The sequence below is a fragment of the Geotrypetes seraphini genome, chromosome 5 (assembly GCF_902459505.1).
Source record: "Geotrypetes seraphini chromosome 5, aGeoSer1.1, whole genome shotgun sequence".
Taxonomy (NCBI): Eukaryota; Metazoa; Chordata; class Amphibia; order Gymnophiona; family Dermophiidae; genus Geotrypetes; species Geotrypetes seraphini.
Window position 1 is genome coordinate 215,472,564 of NC_047088.1, and position 19,498 is coordinate 215,492,061.

A 19,498-nucleotide genomic window follows, 5' to 3' on the forward strand; every position below is an offset into this window, starting at 1 on the left:
GGAATTGGGATGACCCTGTATAGGCTGTCAAGCTTACGAGGATCTCCGGGGACAGTGAGTGGATTTTCCCAATTTTTATAAAAAGTTTCCCGCAGTATGTCATGGACAGGTAACTTGAGGAACTCTTTGGGAGGTTGTTCAAAGTCTAAGGCATCCAGAAAGGCCTGGGACTTTTTGGAGTCGGACTCTAAAGGAATAGAAAGAGCCGCCGACATCTCCCTGAGGAATTTGGTGAAAGAGGATTGCTCAGGCTTGGAAGTGGTATCGGGCACTGAGGGTTCCTCGTCTGTGGATGATGCGTCCTCCTCGGTACCGGGTGGGGATTCTTCCCATAAGTCCGGGTCCCTGATATCAGTGTGCGCACGCCGAGATGTCGGGGTGGAAGGCTCGGTGTGGCGGGTCTTAGAAAGAGACTTGCCAGAGCACATGGAGACGGTACCGGGAGAGGAAGACCGGTGTTGACCCCGGTCCCGGGAAGAGCGGTGCCATTCTGGGTCCCGGGGAGACCGGTGCCCTTCCTGGTCCCGAGGAGGATCGACCTCAGAGCGGGTCTGTACCACAGGACGAGAACGGAGAGGTTCAGCCGAGAGGGTTGGCATGGAAGTGTTGAGTGGCACCGAGGGGGTGGACACCGGTGGGATGGTGCGAGGCTCGGGCCGGTCTGGTACCGAAAGAAGTGGTGCCAATAGGGTCAGTAGCAGGTGCTGGAGTTGTTGCTGCAACTGTTCCTGCAATTTGTCTTGGAGTATGGCCGCGATGTGGTCATCCAGGGGTGGCACCGGTACCGCTTTTTTCTTTTTCGGTTCCATAGGTGCTGCTCCACGCCCCGGCGATGAGGAGGCCGATGACGAGGCACTCACCGAGATTGGGGCGGAGCGTTTGCGGGGTCGGCGTGAGGCCGGGAGGACCGGCGTCGCCACTGTGGCAGGTGGGCGCTCAAGGGAGGTGGAAGGCTTCTTAGCCGGCTTACCTGGTGCCAGCGACCCCGAGGAAGGATCGGGCAGCGTCGAAGTGGTCGGTGCCGTCTTTTGCGGTACCGTCGACGTCGCGGCAGTTTCCATAGCAGATCCGGTACCGAAAAGGATATTTTGTTGGATCTGCCGATTTTTTAAGGTGCGTTTCTTAAGAGTGGCACAGCGGGTGCAGGTGTCAGCCCGATGCTCTGGACCCAAACACTGTAGGCACCAATTGTGTGGGTCAGTGAGAGAGATCGGGCGTGCACACCGCTGGCACTTCTTAAAGCCCGGTTGAGGGGGCATGAAGGGAAACACGGCCTCCGCAAAATCAAAGCCGGAGGCTTGTATGATGGCAACAGGCCCCGCCGGGGCCGGCCTGAAAAATAAAGAAAAAACAAAGTTGTTTTTTTTTTTACTATTTAGAACGGAACAAGAAACCCGAAGGGAAAAAGAGAAAAACAAGAAAATAACGCGAGCGGGAAGGCAAAAAGGAAGTTTTCAACGGCCGTTGAAACCACATGCGTCTTCTTCGCTCCACGGAAACGAAGAAACTGGGGACCACGCACTCCTCCGTCGGGCGGGAAGGCACTCGCGCATGCGCGGTGCGGCCAACTAGAACTTTCTAGTGAAAAATGTCCTTACCAGGGCTCCGTCGGTGACGTCACCCATGCGTTAAGAATATGCTGCCTGCTTGTCCTGGGATAATATGTTTTTTCTTCAGCGCGATGAAGTCCTGCGCTCAGTTGTCAGCACATCTTTGTCCTCGCGCGCTGTAGACTATGAACCCTCCCAGACTATCCAGCAGCAACAGCTCCCTTCTAATGCTGCCTCCCACAGAACCTGCAACCACAGGACCCTCCACAGCCAAAGCGACCGACGCAGCTCCCACCCCAGATCGAGTAGTCTTGCCACACCCTGCCTGCCTGCCTGGCCCTGTGCTCCGATTCCGACGCGATGGCTAAGTGAGAAAGAGCAGCTACCTTAGCTGCTCGAACACCTCGCTGCAAAGACCTAGTGCCAGGCTCTCCTGTACTCACCGGGTCTGATGCTGGGTCCTCATCAAAGGAGTCGCCTGCGCACATGGACACCTCACCAAGGTCCAGCGCCACCACCATCAGCCATCACAACACTGGGAGTCCTGCTGCACCAAAGATCCAATGAAGCCACAGCCACTAAAAACCACCAATGAGCAGGAGAAAAACACCGGGAAAAAACCAAAAAGGAAGCAGCCACAAGGACTCGAAAAATCTTGGTCCTGAAGCAGCCATTGCAGCCTAAAGTCCTGCCCCTTCTTTACCCGCTGGAACCTATCCCCACTGTCCCATGAAGCAGGAGACAAACTTGCCAATCACGCTGCACCTTCCCTGAAACTCCCACCCCTAAACCCTCCAGGAGCCAATCTCGACGGGCCAACATGCAGGCCTTCCAGCCCTGTGTTATCTGTGCCCGTCAAGATGAGCTCTCAGGCTGACTTTTCCCTGAACAGCAAAATTTAAGATGAAACAACTGTTATCCTGTACTTCTTTACAAGTATAAGTAGCAAAACTTTTATTTAAGTACGGTAATTAGTTACATTTACATAGTTACAATACAATACAACAGAGTTTCTCAAGAGCCACATGTTGGGGATATGGCATTGCACGGTTCTCCCACCCCCTTCCTCCTTAATCATCACCACTAGGGATCCCATGCCCTCCTTCCTGCCCGCCCCCTCCGCTGAAGTGCTGTGGCCACCAAGGATCCCATACCCTCCTTCCTCCATTCCCCTCCCTCCCAAAAAGGCTTCTCTCCAATGTCAGAGGAAAGCCTTCTGCATCAGCGGGAGATCCCAGTTGCCTCCTTCAGGGCTGCTCCTTCTGACCTTCAGCCACAGAGGGACACATCATGGGCAGGGCAGGATTAACCAATAGGCCAAGTAGGCACATGCCTAGGGCTCGAAATGGTCAGGGGGGCCCGATGAAGGAGAGCATTAACATTGTTTTTTCCAAACGGCGATGGGCCCCTCCAGCATCAATTGGCAATGCGGGCCCCACCCCAATCGGCAACGCGGGCCCCCCCCCCCCCTCATCGACGGAAAGTAAGACAAGCAAATAACACGGGTAAGAAAGGCAACGCGAACTGTAATTGTGCAAGCAGTGCTGCTTGCCCAAAGCTTCCCTCTGACGCAGCTTCCTGTTTCCGCCTGGGCGCATGGTGGGGTGGGGCAGGGCAGGGGGCCCAGTGAATCAAACTAAAGAAAAAATAAGTCCAATATCGCCGATTCGATTATATACAACTGCTTGTAAGGCAGAGGAGTTTGCATCATTTTGTGCGTGTCATCACCCAATTAGCCAATAAAAAATTGGAATAAATTATTTGCTGAAACAAGTGTAAGAAAAAGTAAAAGATATTTAAAAAATTTATTAATTCAAGGATCAGTAGATATGTATGTATCAAGAAGCAAATTCCATAATTGATCAAGTAACAAATAATGCTATTGGAATAAACAGGATTGAGTAATGGTCAAATTTAAAACTAATATTAATGTCAAAGGTGGATGTATTAATTCAGTGCCAACTAAATGTAATTGTTTCTGCTCCTTGGTCAAGAAAAATTATTATTAATAGAATTATGCTAATTAAGAAAGCTAATTTTACGGTTTGAGTAGTTGAAAATGGAAATGGGGGTGATAGTTATGTGAAAAAGTAAAGGGGAAAGCAGCAGAATTTAAAACAACTTAAATCTGTGTATATTTGTCTCCTATTTACCCAACTAACTGGATCCAGAATTAAAAGTCTATTCACAAATAATTAGTAACGGGGTTTTACAGGTACTTTCTTTGTAAAAAAAAAAAGTCTCTCTTTAATCTTCGTGCACTTAGCTTTTCTTCCAGCTTTAATTTCCGTTCCTCCTTCTTTCTTGTATGTTTTCACTTGTTCTTCTTCCTAAACGTATGCTAAAATAAATAAAAAGGAGAGAAACTATGTCCCTATCAGTATGTGCAGCTATGGAATATGCCTGCCTGAACATAGGAACCTAATACTGTATGCCTATCTACATAAAATAAAATAAATATTTCTCTGTCTAAAGAACCTAAACCTCATTCTCTCTTCAGGGCAGGATTAACCAATAGGCCAAGTAGGCACGTGCCTAGGGCCGAAATGGTCAGGGGAGCCCGATGAAGGAGGGCATCAACATTGTTTTTTCCAAACGGCGATGGGCTCCTCCAGCATCGATTGGCAATGTGGCCCCCCTATCGACGGAAAATAAGACAAGCAAGCAACGTGGGTAAGAAAGGCAACAGGAACTGTAATTGTGCAAGCGGAGCTACTTGCCCAAAGCTTCCCTCTGACACAGCTTCCTGTTTCCGCCTGGGCGCGGGGCGGGGCAGGGGGCCCAGTGTACTTGTGTGGCTAGGGGCCCTCGACAAATTAATCCCCTGTCTCTCTTATACAACTTTTATTTCACTACTCTTTCTCTAACTAAGGCCCTCTTCTATTAAACTGCGCTGAATGACCCGCACTGCTCCCGATGCTCATAGGAACTCTAAAGCTACCTTGTCCCATATGTTTTGGGCCTGTCCTTTGGTGCATAAGTTTTGGTCTGCTGTATTTTTGAGGGTCAGTAGAATGTGGCACACTACATGGTACTGCAATAGTTATAGTCTGTTTTGGCTTTTTGACCTTCACCATCCAGTGCCCCGAGGTCTTAAAGGCTTTCTTAGATGAATGATTTTGGTAGGTTTGAAAGCTATCCTTTCCCTCTGGATAGGGCCTCTGGGTCCAACATATGGCCACTGGCGCTCATGTATTATCCATCTTTTGACTATGGAGATTGTTAGACTGGGACACTAAACAGGGACGGGTGTTGCCTACTATTTGGCAACCCTTTTTGGACACTTTGACTTCTCATGCCCGTAGCCGAGTGCTACATAGTCGTCCCTAACTTTCATTTTTTGTATTGCTTTTTTGTATTGCAGTCCTGAGCTGGGTGGGGGGAGGGGTGATTTGGGTTGGGCTAGTTTACTTATTGTACCATTGATTTCTTTTCTTGCTTTGCTTCTGGGATTTGTTTCATCTCTTGATTTTTATTTTCTACCTTTTCATGCCAGTTTGTATCTTTTTGAAAATTTAATAAAAATGATATATATATATATATGTAAAAAAAGAATTATTGAACATGAAACATTGTAAAAACTCCTGATGGAGGCCTCTCGGCTGAAACACAAATCATGTTGCGTCGCCTTTCACTTAATAAACTTATTCCATTTCAATTCTGTAGACTGTTGTGTCTCTTTGTCTCCTCTGCTGTTTCAGTTGCCAGAAGCTCCTGGCCATAACCTGTAACTGGATGAACACAGGAAGCAGAAGCTCCAGCTCCTGTACCTAGGAGTGGAAGCCCAGAGATAGCAAAATGAGATGCAGCAACAGCTCCTCCAGGCAACTGAATAGGTAAGGGAGTCCTTCCTAGTTTGCTTCCTTTGTCAGTGGTTTCCAAACCTGTCCTGGGGCTCCCTAACCAGCCAGGATTTCCACAAGGAATAAGCATGAGAGAAATTTGCATGCAAATCTATTTCATGAATATTCATATGGATATTCTAAAAACCTGACTGGTTGGGGAGCCTCCAAGACAGGTTTGGGAACTACCGACTTGACTAGAGCTTGATCCTTATACCATGACAAGAAAAGCTTTGGATTTTCAGTCAGTTTTTATTATTTTATGTCACGCACCTGTTTTCTGCAGTGAACTGTGAGAATGAGATGGTAAAGATAGATTTGGGCCATGTGCTTTATGTATGTGTTTATGTAATACAGGTCAAGAACACTCATTAATGATTACACACTCATTAATGATTACATTTAAAAAAAAAAATCTTATCCCACCTGTCTGTATTTTTTTTTCTGTACTATGTGCTGTTTTTATGACTGGTGAATGAATCAGAAGAAAGGAATTTGTGGTCAGTGTTTTATGAAGTTTAAGACATAGTTTGACAGGGCTCACAGGGTATATCAGGACACTAGCTTCTTACTGTGCAATAAAGTGGAAACATGAAGCCAACATTTTATCAGGAATATGTGTTGAGGCAAAGCCAAGCCATTTCTTGTCATAACAGAGGCTCCGTCACAACTTGCCCTTCCTTCCAATTTCTGTTATTATAGCGCGTGAAAAGAAACAGAAGCTAGACAAAAGCATAGATCCCTTACCACTCTCAGACCAACCTACACTGAGAGGTATTGCTTCAGAAGCAGAACAGAAGCGAGCCTCGGTGACACCATTGAAAAGCTGTACTCAGATGGAAGGAGGTTTGCCTTGGGAGCCTAATACCCTTGAAATGGCTGTATCCCCAGAGAAGTCAGTTAAAAATGTAATCTACACACAAAACAACCTGCAGCCCAAACAAAGCTACAGAATACTGTCCCTTGCTTCAAAAGATGCCTGCCCGAGCCATGACTTCACTCTCTTACAAAGATATAATTTGCCTGACAATCCATTAAGGGGTTTATTTTACCAAAAGAGCTCTGATCCACAGCAAGAGAATATTCTAGTAGAAGGGACTTGATCACTGGACACAGAATGCAAATTGCTCTTATATGGAAGGCTGAACCCTAGCAGTAATACCACGAGACTGCCGCTAGGGATCAGCGGATACCATTTTGGATTCAAAGCCAGACGGGGTGGTCTGGGGGGAGGGTTGGATTTTGAACTTATGGGTGGAGCTTAGATGGAGGTGAGGGGTTTATTGGAGTGCTCAGATGAGGAGGGATGGGATGTCTATATTGGGGCAAGTAGGAAGGTGGATGTGTAGTGAGGGTGTGCACCAGCACAACAAAGGTGTGACTTTTTTGTTTATTAGTGAGTAGGACCATGATGCATTATCTTCAGTGGCAGATAATGTGGGTTACCTTGTGTGGTAAATGAAAGGCAGATGACTGACACCGCCTTTTTTTTACTACACAGGCTTTGCACTTACCTTGCACTAATTTTTGTATTGAACACATGGAAAGTGCAAAACCATACTACACTAGTAAAAGAGCCCTTATATAATCTTTTGGAAATCATTTTGTAAGTTAAGCTGTTCTCTTTCCCCCAGTACCAGGTATACGAGGTCTGTTCAAAAAGTTTCAGGACCGTTTGAATTGTGCGCCAATGGGAAGTTCTTTTGAGTCATGCTAGGGGACGTTGAGTAGCTTGAAACCGCCTGAGTAACCTCCTATTTTCTGTTTGTTGATATCTGTTTTCATCTCCGAGCTACAGCAGTTTTTGTGAAAGTGTGTTTTCATAATTGGCTATTTTTCATCGTGTGACCTTTATGAAATCCTGTTTTAAATTGGGTAAGACTGCTACAGAAACTTCAGAAATGTTGAAAGTGGCTTATGGGAACATGTCATGAGTTGTGGAATGTGTTATGAATGCGTCAAAATTCCAAAATTTTGCGCAAAAAAAACATAATGACTGTTCTTCCTCAGCCTTCTTACTCTCTTGACTTGGCCCTGCTGACATCTTCTTGTTTCCTAAACTTAAATCCACACTGAAAGGAAAGTGATTCAACACCATTGAAGATATAAACCAAATTCAACGCAGCAATTTTTGGCGATTCCTGAAGATGCATTTAAGGACTGTTTCCAGAAGTTGAAATGGCGTTGAGAAAAGTGTATATAATAATAATTTATTCTTGTATACAGCCAAAGCCATAATAGTTTGATATGGTTTACAATGAGAAGTACTGGACAATCAGTGAAAAAATGCAATACAAATCATCATAAATAAATACAAGATAAAAGATTAAAAACAGTGAATCAGGTTACAAATTGATCAAACAACTGTGTTTTTACTAATTTCTAAAAGTAAAATAAGATGGAGCACGCATAATAATATTACCCAACCAGTCATTCAATTTACCTTTTAAAGCGACAAGCATTTACTGTTGGGTAAGCAAACATATGGATTCTGCATGTAGGCCTGTTAAAATGGTCTAGAAAAAAATGAGAGACCAGATACACAGGAGCCATACCAAATATTAATTTAAAACAGATACAGGAAAATTTAAACAAAATTCTTGCCTCCATGTAGGAAAGGGGAGTACTTTGAAGGGGACCCAATGGATTGTTTTAATACATTTTTATAAAAATCAGTCCTGGAACATTTTGAACAGACCATGTATTTAAGACATGTTAGGTTCAATCAATTTGACAGGATCACTTCTACCCATGTGATTGATGTCAAACATCAGAAAAGAGTTGAGCAGAAATAGCTTTTCCCAGTGGCAGGTGCGGACCACCCTGGGCACAAGGTTAGTGGGGGGCTGGCATCTCTCCATCCCATCCTACCATACCATGCCACCCTCGTGCTATCCCACTCCTCACCCCGTACTTCAGTATTATTTTCACTAGCATGAGCAACTTCTGCCTGTTGCTTGCTTGCGCTAGCCTGGTTCCCCTCTGAATCACTTCCGGGTCACAGGCTAGGAAGTGACATCAGAGGGAAATCCAACATTGGTGCAAGGAGCATGCTTGCAGAAGCCACTTGTGCTGGTGAAGATTAAGAGGTACGGGGGAGGGGGGAAGGGAGAGCACAAGTGTGGAATGGAGGCGGGAAGGAGTGGGGTAGGGGTGGAGAGGAGAATCTGGAAAGTGTGTGGGGGAGGGAGAGGCGCACCACCGCCCTGGGAGCCTCCTACCATTACTACGCCACTGGCTTTTCCATTCTGTCCATTTCCACAAATGTGGCCATGTTCATTGTGGTAGGTGTCTGTGTTGCAGCACATTCTGCTGGCAATAATAATTTAAAACACTGAAATGCCTATGGTGTACTTGGCAACATTCCCAATAGAGAACAATGCAGGGTTTCAGTGTTAGCAGACAAATATTATACCCTTTCACAGTCCTGTTTGAAGCAAAAGCTTACACAGATCTGAAGTGATTGAACTGGAATTGCAGGTTCTTGCCTTTTGTATTGAATGTAGACTGCAGAAATGATTACATTAGACTCACCCTATGAGAATAACCCTTTTTTTTTTTTTTTTACAGGATCTTCTCTTAAAATCCTATTGCTGATGAACTAAGGCTTCTGAATAAGGGTTTGTGGAACTGGGCCTTGTCAATTCTGAAAATATTTAATCAAAAGAGCATATAGGAGAAGCAGGAGTCAGGATAGAAGGACCACTGGTGGGATCGTGGGTTCAGTGTGTGCGTTTCTTTAAAGTTTGAAAATTTGACTTTAAATGTTGCAAGAATGAACAGCTATGTACATGCTATCGAAAAGGTGAAAAGCAGAATTAAGTCAATGGTCTTAATTTAGCTAACTACACTCAATAAAGAAGATTGCAGATTTCAAAATATGTCAACAAATTGCATGATATGTTCAGAAAAGTCCACAAATGACCCTTTTATCCATTTATCTATAATAATAAAATGCTAAGCGCGCATGCGCACTCTTACCACCGTGTTCCCTGATCCCTGATCTGTAGGTCTGTGGTCAGCAGGAGTGTGCATGCGCACTTACAACGGATCTCTCTCTCGCAGACCTCAAGGTGATGTGCAGGCTTGCCGGCTCCGGATGCCTTACACTTGATGGACAAAGTTTATTTTTAAGTTCAAAGCCGCCGTCGCGGCTCCTCTCTCGAGCCGTACCTGCATCGGAGAAGGCTTCTGATGCATGTGGGGATCGAGAGAGGAGCCATGACGACGACTTTGAACTAAAAAATAAACTTCGAAAAACAACTAAGGGAGCCGTTCTGAAAGCGTCAAACCCCTCCTTGATGCACCCGAACCCCCGTTGATCCTCCCATTGCGGTGTGACCCTCCCATCACTTCCCGCCATCTGACCGGCTCACTTAGTCCCTTGCCACCCCCCCTTCCCGTGATCCTGACAAACATGCTGACTCCAAACCTGCCGACTCCAGCAGCGTCCACAACGCTCTACACACGCTGCTTCAGGGCCTTCTACTGCCCTGATTTGCTCTGCCGCATCTATGATGATGTCATCAGGGATATGCCAGAGTACATCAGGGCAGTAGAAGGCCCTGAAGCAGCATGTGTAGAGTGCTGTGGACGCTGCTGGAGTCGGCAGGTTTGTTGGGACTGCGGGAAGGGAAGGGGGGGTGGCAAGGGACTAAGGGAGCCGGCCAGACCGTGGGAAGGGAAAGGGGGGGTAGGGGAAAACGCTGATGCTGCACAGGGAAGTGGTGTGGGCGGAGGGAAATAGAGGGGGAGGGAATGATGCTGCGGCTGCAGTACAGGGAAATGGGGGGAGGAAAATGCTGTTGCTGCTGTACAGGGAAGTGGGGTGAGGGAGGGAAATGGAGAGGGAGAGAATGCTGCTGCAGCTGCTGTACAGGGAAGTGGGGGGGAGGAAGGAAATGCTGTTGCTGCTGCACAGAAAAAATGGAGGGAGAGGGAATGCTGCTGCTGCGGCTGCTGCAATAGGGAAGTGTGGGGGGATCGAAATGCTGCTGCTGCACAGAGAAGTGGGGTGGGGGGAAATGCTGCACAGGGAAATGGAGGGGGGAGAGAAATGCTGCTGCATAGGGGGCAGGGAGAGAGACAGATAGAAAGAAAGACATACAGCAGGAGGGAGGGAGACAGAAAGAAAAGAAGAAAGACACAGGGGCAGGGAGAGACACAGAAAGACAGACAGACAAAGGGGGCCAGGGAGCGATACAGACAGAAAGAAAGCCAGCGGGAGGAAGAGAGACAGAAATAAAGAAAGACAGACAGACAGACATATATTCTAGCACTCATTAATGTAACGGGCTTAAATACTAGTTCTATATAACTGAACATCTAGAAGTCAATATTTAAAATAATTCATATATGGGGGGATGGGGGGCTGTTTCGAACAGTTCTGGCACTTAGTCATAGGTATACTCTTTGAGGATTGAGTGGGGAGAGGGAGGTGGGGTGGCTTCTTCAGGGCTCATCAGAGTCTAGAGCCTTGGAGTGCCATTCCGTCGACTCTGGCCTCACTTGCCATGAGTAGATTTGAAAGGGGGGGGTTGTTGCTGGTTTTTTTCCCTGTTACTGCTTGATATAGTGTTGAATATGATGCATCATTGTTTGTGCTGTGAACCCTTTGTGTTTCATTGTTTTGTTTACTCTGTTGTTTGCATCAGTAAAAAATTGTTTGAACCTAAAATAATTCATATAGGGGTCCTTTTATTAAGGTGTGCTAACTGATTTAGTGTGTGCTAAAAATTAGCACGCACTAAATGCTAAGGCGCCCATAGAATATAATGGATGCCTTAGCATTTAGGGCTCCTTTTACAAAGCCACGTTAGCGGCTTCAGCGCGCGTGACTTTTCATCATGCACTAACCCCTGCGCTAGCTGAAAAACCTTCTCAAGAGGAGCGGTAGCAGCTAGCGCAGCCGGTGGTTTGGCGCACAGTATTACATGCGTTAAACTGCTACCACGCCTTCATAAAAGGAGCCCTTAGTGCGTGCTGATCTTTAGCATGCCTTAATAAAAGGACCCCATAGTTAACCAGAGTTTTAAAAGCCTGAGCACCCACTGTCTGAAGATCTTGATCTCCATCCAAAGGTTAACTGGATAAAAGAGGGAGGGCTGCAAAGCATTTTGGAAGCAGGACTAAAAGTTTTTTTATTGTAAAATTTGCTTACAAACAACTTGAGGTAATTTACAATAATCATACAATACATATTTAAATATGATTAAAACCATTATTACCATCCTCCACTCTGAAATAAAATCATATAAATCTGACTTCAGTCTAACTGTACATAACCCTCTAATAGTAAATCCTAGAATTCACTAAAATACTCAGATCATCACAAAGATCACTCACCACAATCACACCTTCATCCGATTATGAAAGCACAGGCAGTTCATTTCCTGTAAAATATAATCTAGCAGTTTGTACCAGCAAAGCACCAGGATCAAAAATGCCCTCTTCACCATCCACTGCCAGCTCCATCCTTGAGGTAGCCTGCAAAAGGTATTTAAATGAGGAAGGCATATTACACACCAGGTAATACAGAGTAAGCTTCTCAAAGGGGAGTCAAAGCATACCTTGCTTTAAATACCAATATCAGAACTTTTGATATGCCATTAATAGCCAATAATCTCTCATTTCTAAACCTCTTAAAAACTGTGCAGCAGCAGTGTTCTACAAGAGCTGCAATCAAGAAAGAGATTTCTTTGGCAACTCCACTAACATATTCCCATAATCTAGTTTTGATAGGATTAATGCACGAGCCAATACCTGTAATTTAGCCCCACTCAAACTAGGTTGTAGTTATCAACCCAAATGCAGTTGATTGTATTTTGTAAACCGCTTGGACCAGTAAAATGAACAATAGGCATAACAAGATTAATAAACCATAATCTGGAGACATGTGTGTCAAATGCCAGATTCCTATCTATTATATCCAAGTTACATACAACTGGATTTGGTTCAATCTGATTACTTACTATAAGAATCTTAAAGTCCACTTTCATCTTTTCTTCCTCAGCCAAAGAACATCTGATTTGTCAGTGTTTAGCATTAATCTTCTTTCCTTCAGTCAACTACCACTTCCAAAACTGACAATCCTTCCTATAATATTCCTTCACTGTTTACCCACAGGAGCAAATATTTAAATTTCATCTTCCAACAGATGGTAGCCAAAACCCAATCATTCCAGGGGGGAAACAGAGAAATATTAAAGAGGGCAGGAGAAAGCACAAATCCTTGTGGGACCCTACACTGTGGGGTCCTATTATCAAGTCGCGCTAGTGGGGTTAGCGCGTCGGACATTTCATCACGCGCTAACCCCCGCAGCCGGCTAAAAAACTAAAGCCTGCTCAATGCAGGCTTTAGCAGCTAGTGCGGTTTAATGTGCGGTATTACGTGCGTTAAACCCCTACCGCAGCTTGATAAAAGGACCCCTGTATTTCTCATTCTGTGAGTACCGATCCCCAGGTACCACTCTGCTAATTCTAACCCAAAAATGAACTGAACCATTGAAGGACTGACTCCACCATCTGTCTATTGTCTTTAACTTATTCTTCATAAGATAATGATTATGGTGTTGAGTATTGCTGATAAATCTGACTGAAATTTATTAAGTGCAGCCCTATCCTCCAAGAACTCATTCAGTTGTAAAACCCCAAATTTCTTAATCTGCTTTCCCAAGAATGGGATATTAGATATTGGTCTTAATTTAAATGGGGTCCAGTGACTTGATCAATGTCCTTTTTAGCAAGTCAGCAAACAATCTTTCCTTCAAAGAGGAATTCAGAATGTTACCCAGTCATTTACTTAACACACCTCACTGATGGTTATGGATCAGAGCAGCTGGTTTTAATGCAGACAAAATCCACGTTAACTGTTGAAAATCAGTCCAATTATTCATTCCACCAATAAACACAATACTCAGGTAAATATAGCTGCACCTGATTCTCTCTAGTTGTTCCTGATTCTCTCCCCCAAAATCCCCCAGCTTGAACATCTTCTCTAGATTCACATCCTTTATAGCCTGGCTTTCAAAGATTGACAGGGCTGCTCCACTTTCAATTTGAAAAAAACCCTTTGCATTAGCTTCAGTTAATTAAGAATGCTGTAGCATGATTGATAGAGGGTTGCAAGTAATGTGACCACACCCTTCCTGAAAGTTCTGTACTGACTACTAGTACCCTACAAGGCCAAATTTAAAACTCTGTTTGATTTCCAAGGCCCTTAGCAAGAAGAGAGAGAGTATCTAATGCATATGTTAATGTTAACGTTACCCTTCTCTGCTGCCAATCCCATACTTCGTTCCTTTCATCTAGCTGCACCCTATGCCTGGAATAAATTACCCGAGTTTGTCTGTTAAGCCCCTTCCCTTCCCTAAAAGCAGACTGAAAACTCACCTTTTTGATATAGCTTTCAATCCTTAACCCTACTCCTCTGCCCTTCAACCCAGCCAGCTGTTCCCCTTAACTGTATCCATGACATCTTGTTTGTCTGTCTTGCCTGTTTAGATTGTAAGCTCCTTCGAGCAGGGACTGTTTTCTTACTCTTTGTGACTCTGTACAGCAATGTGTGCGTCTGGTAGCACTATAGAAATACTGTAATTAATAGTAGTAGTAGTATATGTTAACCCTCTACATGCCTTAGAGGCCTCTAAGGTCTTTTCAGGGAGTATTAGTAACTAGACCTTCGTCAAAAGAAATTGCATGATATGATATCCACCAGCAAGCTTTCTCAGCAGTAGCTCCGACACTCTGGAAGTCACTCATAGAGGGCCTGTGCCTAACTCAAGACTACCCCTACCTCAGGAAGCAAATGAAAGCCTGGCTCTTCTCCCAAGCTTTTAATACAAGTCTACTGTGATGAAGTAGCCATAGAACTGACCATTCTAGTTGCCCTGAAGAAGTGGTGTTTGACCATGAAACACTAGTCATCATTGGAAAAATATCCCTTTATTGTAGTATTTTAAGTTTAGAGTAATTATTCAAATATGTGGAGCATTTTTATGCCATTGATGCAGTGCATGGTGAAGCCTACAAGAAACAGAATGGAATTGTCCAGATCAGAATGATGTGCACTAAGAAAGTGTCCTCCAATTCATCTGATGATATGAAAATCTTTATTTCTCCAATATCACAATGATGCATACAATGACTCCACATGTACATGTTTCGGCCAACAGGCCTGCCTCAGGAGTCTATAAGTACATATATTAACATATAGAGAAAATATAAACAACATTATATTAAATAAATACATTAAATCATGAAACATTAAGAAAAAATTATCCATACTTATAAGATAGAAGACTTTAAAAACATGTGTATATCATAAATACATTGCTTGATTTAAACAATACTTCAATATCAATAATGAAATTCATAAGCAATTATGATATACTAAAATTTTTGTCAAATACATTATAAAAACAATACCAATTAAAAAGGAAAGAAAGACTCATAACCCCCTTAAGATCTAACATAAGTAAATAGCACCAAGAGCCCATTAAAAAGAACCAAATAGACTAATGCTGTAAACTTCATCACTCATTAAAAACTCATTTGGCAATAAGTTTGAGTAAGATGAAGGACACAACGACTCTGGGGGATCCTTGATAAAGCAAATCTTTTGCGAAACATGTCGGATCATCTAGTCCCAGTAGTGTGAGAACATGATGAATTTAAGTTAAGTATGAAATTCATCATATGATTTAACTAATATTTTACACAAAAAACTTCTAAAAAAAACACAATGTAAAAAAAAAAAAATAAAAAAATTAAAATAAACACAAGATATGATAAAAGAATGTAGGCCAATGAGGATAATGATACACCAATATTCCCACCGAATATAAACTATTATTGAGGGTGGAGGAGGTGTACCTGAGGCCACATTTGTTTTTATAATATATATTAACCTTTTCCTATCATGTGTCCCGGATGATGGGACATTCCAAAAATGACATAGACAGTGGATAAACAGTCTGTATAGACTAATAAAGAGCCAGGAACACAAAATATTTGAATTTACAGACTTATGACTTATTTACATTATGTTTACAATAGCCGTAAATGATAACGGTGAATAATACAAAACTTTGCTAAAATAATTATGATTGGAACCAGCGTAACGTAAAATTTATTACGATAGGAAAAGATTAAGTACTAGAGAATGACACGGTGAAAAAATTGGTCCCCGTCACCGCCCTGTCCCCGTCTCACCATCCCCGTCACCGCCCCGTCCCCGTCTCACCATCCCCGTCACCGCCCCGTCCCCGTCTCACCATCCTCTTCACCGCCCCGTCACCGCCACTGCCACCCCATTCACCGCCCCGTCACCGCCACTGCAATCCCATTCACTTTTCTTTATTTACGTATAAAGGAAACATTCTTTAAAACTTTAAAACTTAGTTAAATATTAGTTAATAACTATACAAAAACAAAACACGCAGAGAAAAAATTAATTAATATAAATTCTCAAAACTGACACATTTTGATCACTAAATTTAAAATAGTTATTTTTCATACAGTTTTTCAATCACTAATCTTCCACCACCCCTGGGGCTAGCAATGCAAAAACAAACACGACATGTACTTTAAATGCTTATAATGTTAGCCTATATGGTAGACGCGGCCGCTGTACCTAATCGCGGCAAAGATCTCCCTGCCGTGATTAGCATAGTGACCGCGGCTACGGCTGCAAGTCTCCCCTCCCCCCAGCGATCACGGCAGGAGGGCACCCAACCCCTCCTGTAGACCCCCCCAACGGCCCTCCCGACAATCGCAGCAGAAGGGTACCCAACCCCTCCTACCGGTCCTCCCAATGGCCTCCCCTAAGATCGCCGGCAGGAGGGTACCCAACCCCTCCTGCTGGACCCCCCCCCAACGAACCCTCCCACCCCGGAACCCCCTTAGTCTTACTTTCCAAGTTGGACCGGACGGCTCCTCACACGTATGGCCAGCAGGCTTGCCTCCGTCCAAATGAGGCGGGCCCGCCCCTACCCTGCCCAACCCACAGGATCCTAGGGCCTGATTGGTCTAGGCACCTAAAGCCACTCCCGCTAAAGGAGGGGCCTTAGGTGCTTGGGCCAATCAGGCCCTAGGATCCTGTGGGTTAGGCAGGGGAGGGGAGGGGCGGGCCCGCCTCATTTGGACGGAGGCAGGCCTGCTGGCCAGACGAGCGAGGAGCTGTCCGGTCCAACTTGGAAAGTAAGACTAAGGGTGGTGTTTCGGGATGGCGGGGTTTGTTGGGGGAGGGACCGGCAGGAGGGGTTGGGCACCCTCCTATTGGCGATATAGGGGGCCGTTGGGGGTGCCGGCAGGAGGGGTTGGGCACCCTCCTACCAGTGAGGGCGATCGTCGGGGGGGGGGGGCGGGTTCTATTGGCAGGAAGGGTTGATCTGACAAATGAGGAGCACGGTGAAAACACAGGTAAATTGCGGTTCCTAGAGGGGGGGACATTGGCCTGCGGGGACAAATCTATTCACCGTTTTTGCGGTCGGTGAAAGGATTTGTCCCCGCGTCTGCGGCGATTTGCTAATGAGGTCACCATAACCCGCAGCCAAACCGCAGCGGTTCGCTGCGGGGATCGCTCCCCGTGTCATTCTCTATTAAGTACATCACGAGTGTGTGTTGGAACATATAAATTACACTGGTATTAGTGTAAAACATTCTAAGTATTGGGGACATAGTTGAGATATATATAAGAGGATTTAATTTTCATTGACTGCATTAATTTCAATAAATGAGTTTTATTAAAATTAAATAGAGTGAAGCATCAATCTATAATGAATTCTCTTTTAAGTTTAAGACAGATGCGTCTTTTCAATCATCATTGTTTGGCATGCTACTAGTAATGTCTACCAGGTAACAGCAACAACTAAGATCTTGTGATACAATCCAGCCAATCAGGTACTACAGTAATGTTTATTCAGTTTATGAACATTCCATATGTCAGATCTAGTGCTCATCATTTATATCACAAATTTATTCTATAAAATAGTGTGTCTTAGTAGAAATAATTATGCTGGCAACATGTGTAATTACCAACCAGACAATTGGATTAAGAAATTATTAGGATCTCAAGCGCTCACAGTTATATGCCAGTTAAACAAATCTTAGCATATAACTATCATGTGAGCTATCATTGGTCCTTTAGGTTCTTGTTATATTATTCTATTTCGGTTATTCCAATCTTATTATGCAATTTGTTATGCTACTGTATATATGAAGTTATTCAAATACTTAGCTCGGGTGTAGATTCTTAACCCGGCCAACAGGAGACAGAACAAAATGATAGAGCTTGTGTTCCCGCTAAGCTGCGCTGGGGTGCGCTGGCGCACAAAATATTACCTCGCAGCGCACAAGTTTCTCGTCACAGCGCACACAGTGTAGAGCACAGTTCTTCAACCGCCGGTCCGCAAACAAAATCTTGCCGGTCCGCGAAGGATTCGGTCCCCGCCGCAACGAAAGGCCGGCGTCAGCTGACTTGCAACTTCCTGTTGTAGTCGCTGTGCCGGGACTCCTGCCTTCGCCGGGACTCCTGCCTTCCACCGCGTTTGCCTCCTGCCTTGTCTCCGCACCTCCAGACCAGCAGCGGCAGCTGTGTATGCTTTTAACTTCGGCACAGAGCTGCCCCTAATCAATAGTTTAGCGCGGTTTCATAAGGCAGCCTTGGGGCCTTTGCTAGGCCGGCCCACATCGCATCATCGAAGCGGGCCGGCTATCAAAGGCCCCGAGGCTGCCTCATGAAACCGCGCTAAACTATTGATTAGGGGCAGCTCTGTGCCGAAGTTAAAAGCATACAGAGCTGCCGCTGCTGGTCTGAACTCTTGGGCCGCTGAAGGAGGGCAAAAAGCAGCTGTCCTGGAGGTTTCCCTTCCTCTCGCCTTTACAGGTTCCTTTTTTCCACCTTTTTTTTTTTCCTTCAAACGGCAACGGGCCCCAGCATCGACATCAATCAAGTAAGTTCCACTGTCAATCAAGCGGTTCTGCTCGGCCAAAGCTTCCCCTGTGACATGAGCCACCCTCAGGGGAAAGAAAGTGACCCACAAAGGTGAGGGGAAGGGGGGCAGATGATGGAAGTTGGGGGGGGGGGGGAGAGAGAGAGAGAAGGGGACAGATGATGGAAGTGAGAAGAAGGGAGAGAGAGCAGAAGGCAGATGGATGTCAGTTGAGAAGGGAGAGCAGATGCTGAATGGAAGTGGGGAAAGAACACATACTGGATGGAAGGAGGAGATAAATAAAGGGGGAAGAAAATAGTAAGATAATGGAGGGGTGAGGGAAAGGGGTGACAAGCTGTGTGTAGACACAGTGAAAAGAGGGAAACGGGACTAAATAGTAAGAAAGAATTTAATTTAGATGGAGGCAGAAAATAGAGAAGGAAGACCAGAGAAGAAAAGGGAAGAGAGAGCAGAGAATGATCAGATCTGAGTGGAGGAAATGAGAAGAGAGATATGCTAAAAACCACAGGGGGGAGGGAAGGATAGAGATGCAGTTATTTTGAAGCTACACTGTTAAGTTAATATGCTGTTGGTAGAGTTGCAGTGGCATCCTAAACATATTTCTGGCAAGCCAACTGTATATGGTGACATTATTAGAAGATGACTGTGTGAAACTTTAGGGAACTTGGATGCCAATCAGTTTTTGGAAGCCAAAGGAAAACATACATTTTTTGTATGCTATACTGTATGTTTGGCTCGTTTCTACTTCAGTTTTGTTCTTGCCTTTTCGTTTTGTCTTCCTTCCACCATCTCTTATCTGCCTTCCTTATCATCCTTTTCAATGTGATTTGGCAGCTCCTGTCAATCATAGGCTGGCTGTGCAAGATTGCTAATTCTAGATGCCTGGGTGACCTAATGCCTGTGCATGTGATTTTCTGTTTTTGTGTTTAAAACATTTTGCTGAAAGCACAACAGTGCAAAAGAGTAAAACAGATTTTATGCTGTTTATTCTAGGAATAAGCAGTGGGCTTTCCTAAGTCCATCTTAATAATGTCATGCAGATTTTTTAAGGAAATTATCCAAATCTTTTTTTAATTACATGTTGAATGAAAAATATTTTCCCAGGTTTGTTTTAAATCTACTACTTAAAAGCTTTATTGCATGCCCCTTTACTC

General features: G+C 44.5%; 1 long non-coding RNA gene across 1 annotated transcript; it reads left to right on the plus strand.

The window, feature by feature from the left end:
- The first annotated feature begins 4,179 nt into the window (after nt 1-4,179).
- On the plus strand, nt 4,180-9,098 carry LOC117360976. Its single transcript, XR_004539564.1, has 3 exons — nt 4,180-4,223; nt 5,252-5,386; nt 8,963-9,098. It is a non-coding gene; the product is annotated as an uncharacterized LOC117360976 (long non-coding RNA).
- Nucleotides 9,099-19,498: the final 10,400 nt, after the last annotated feature.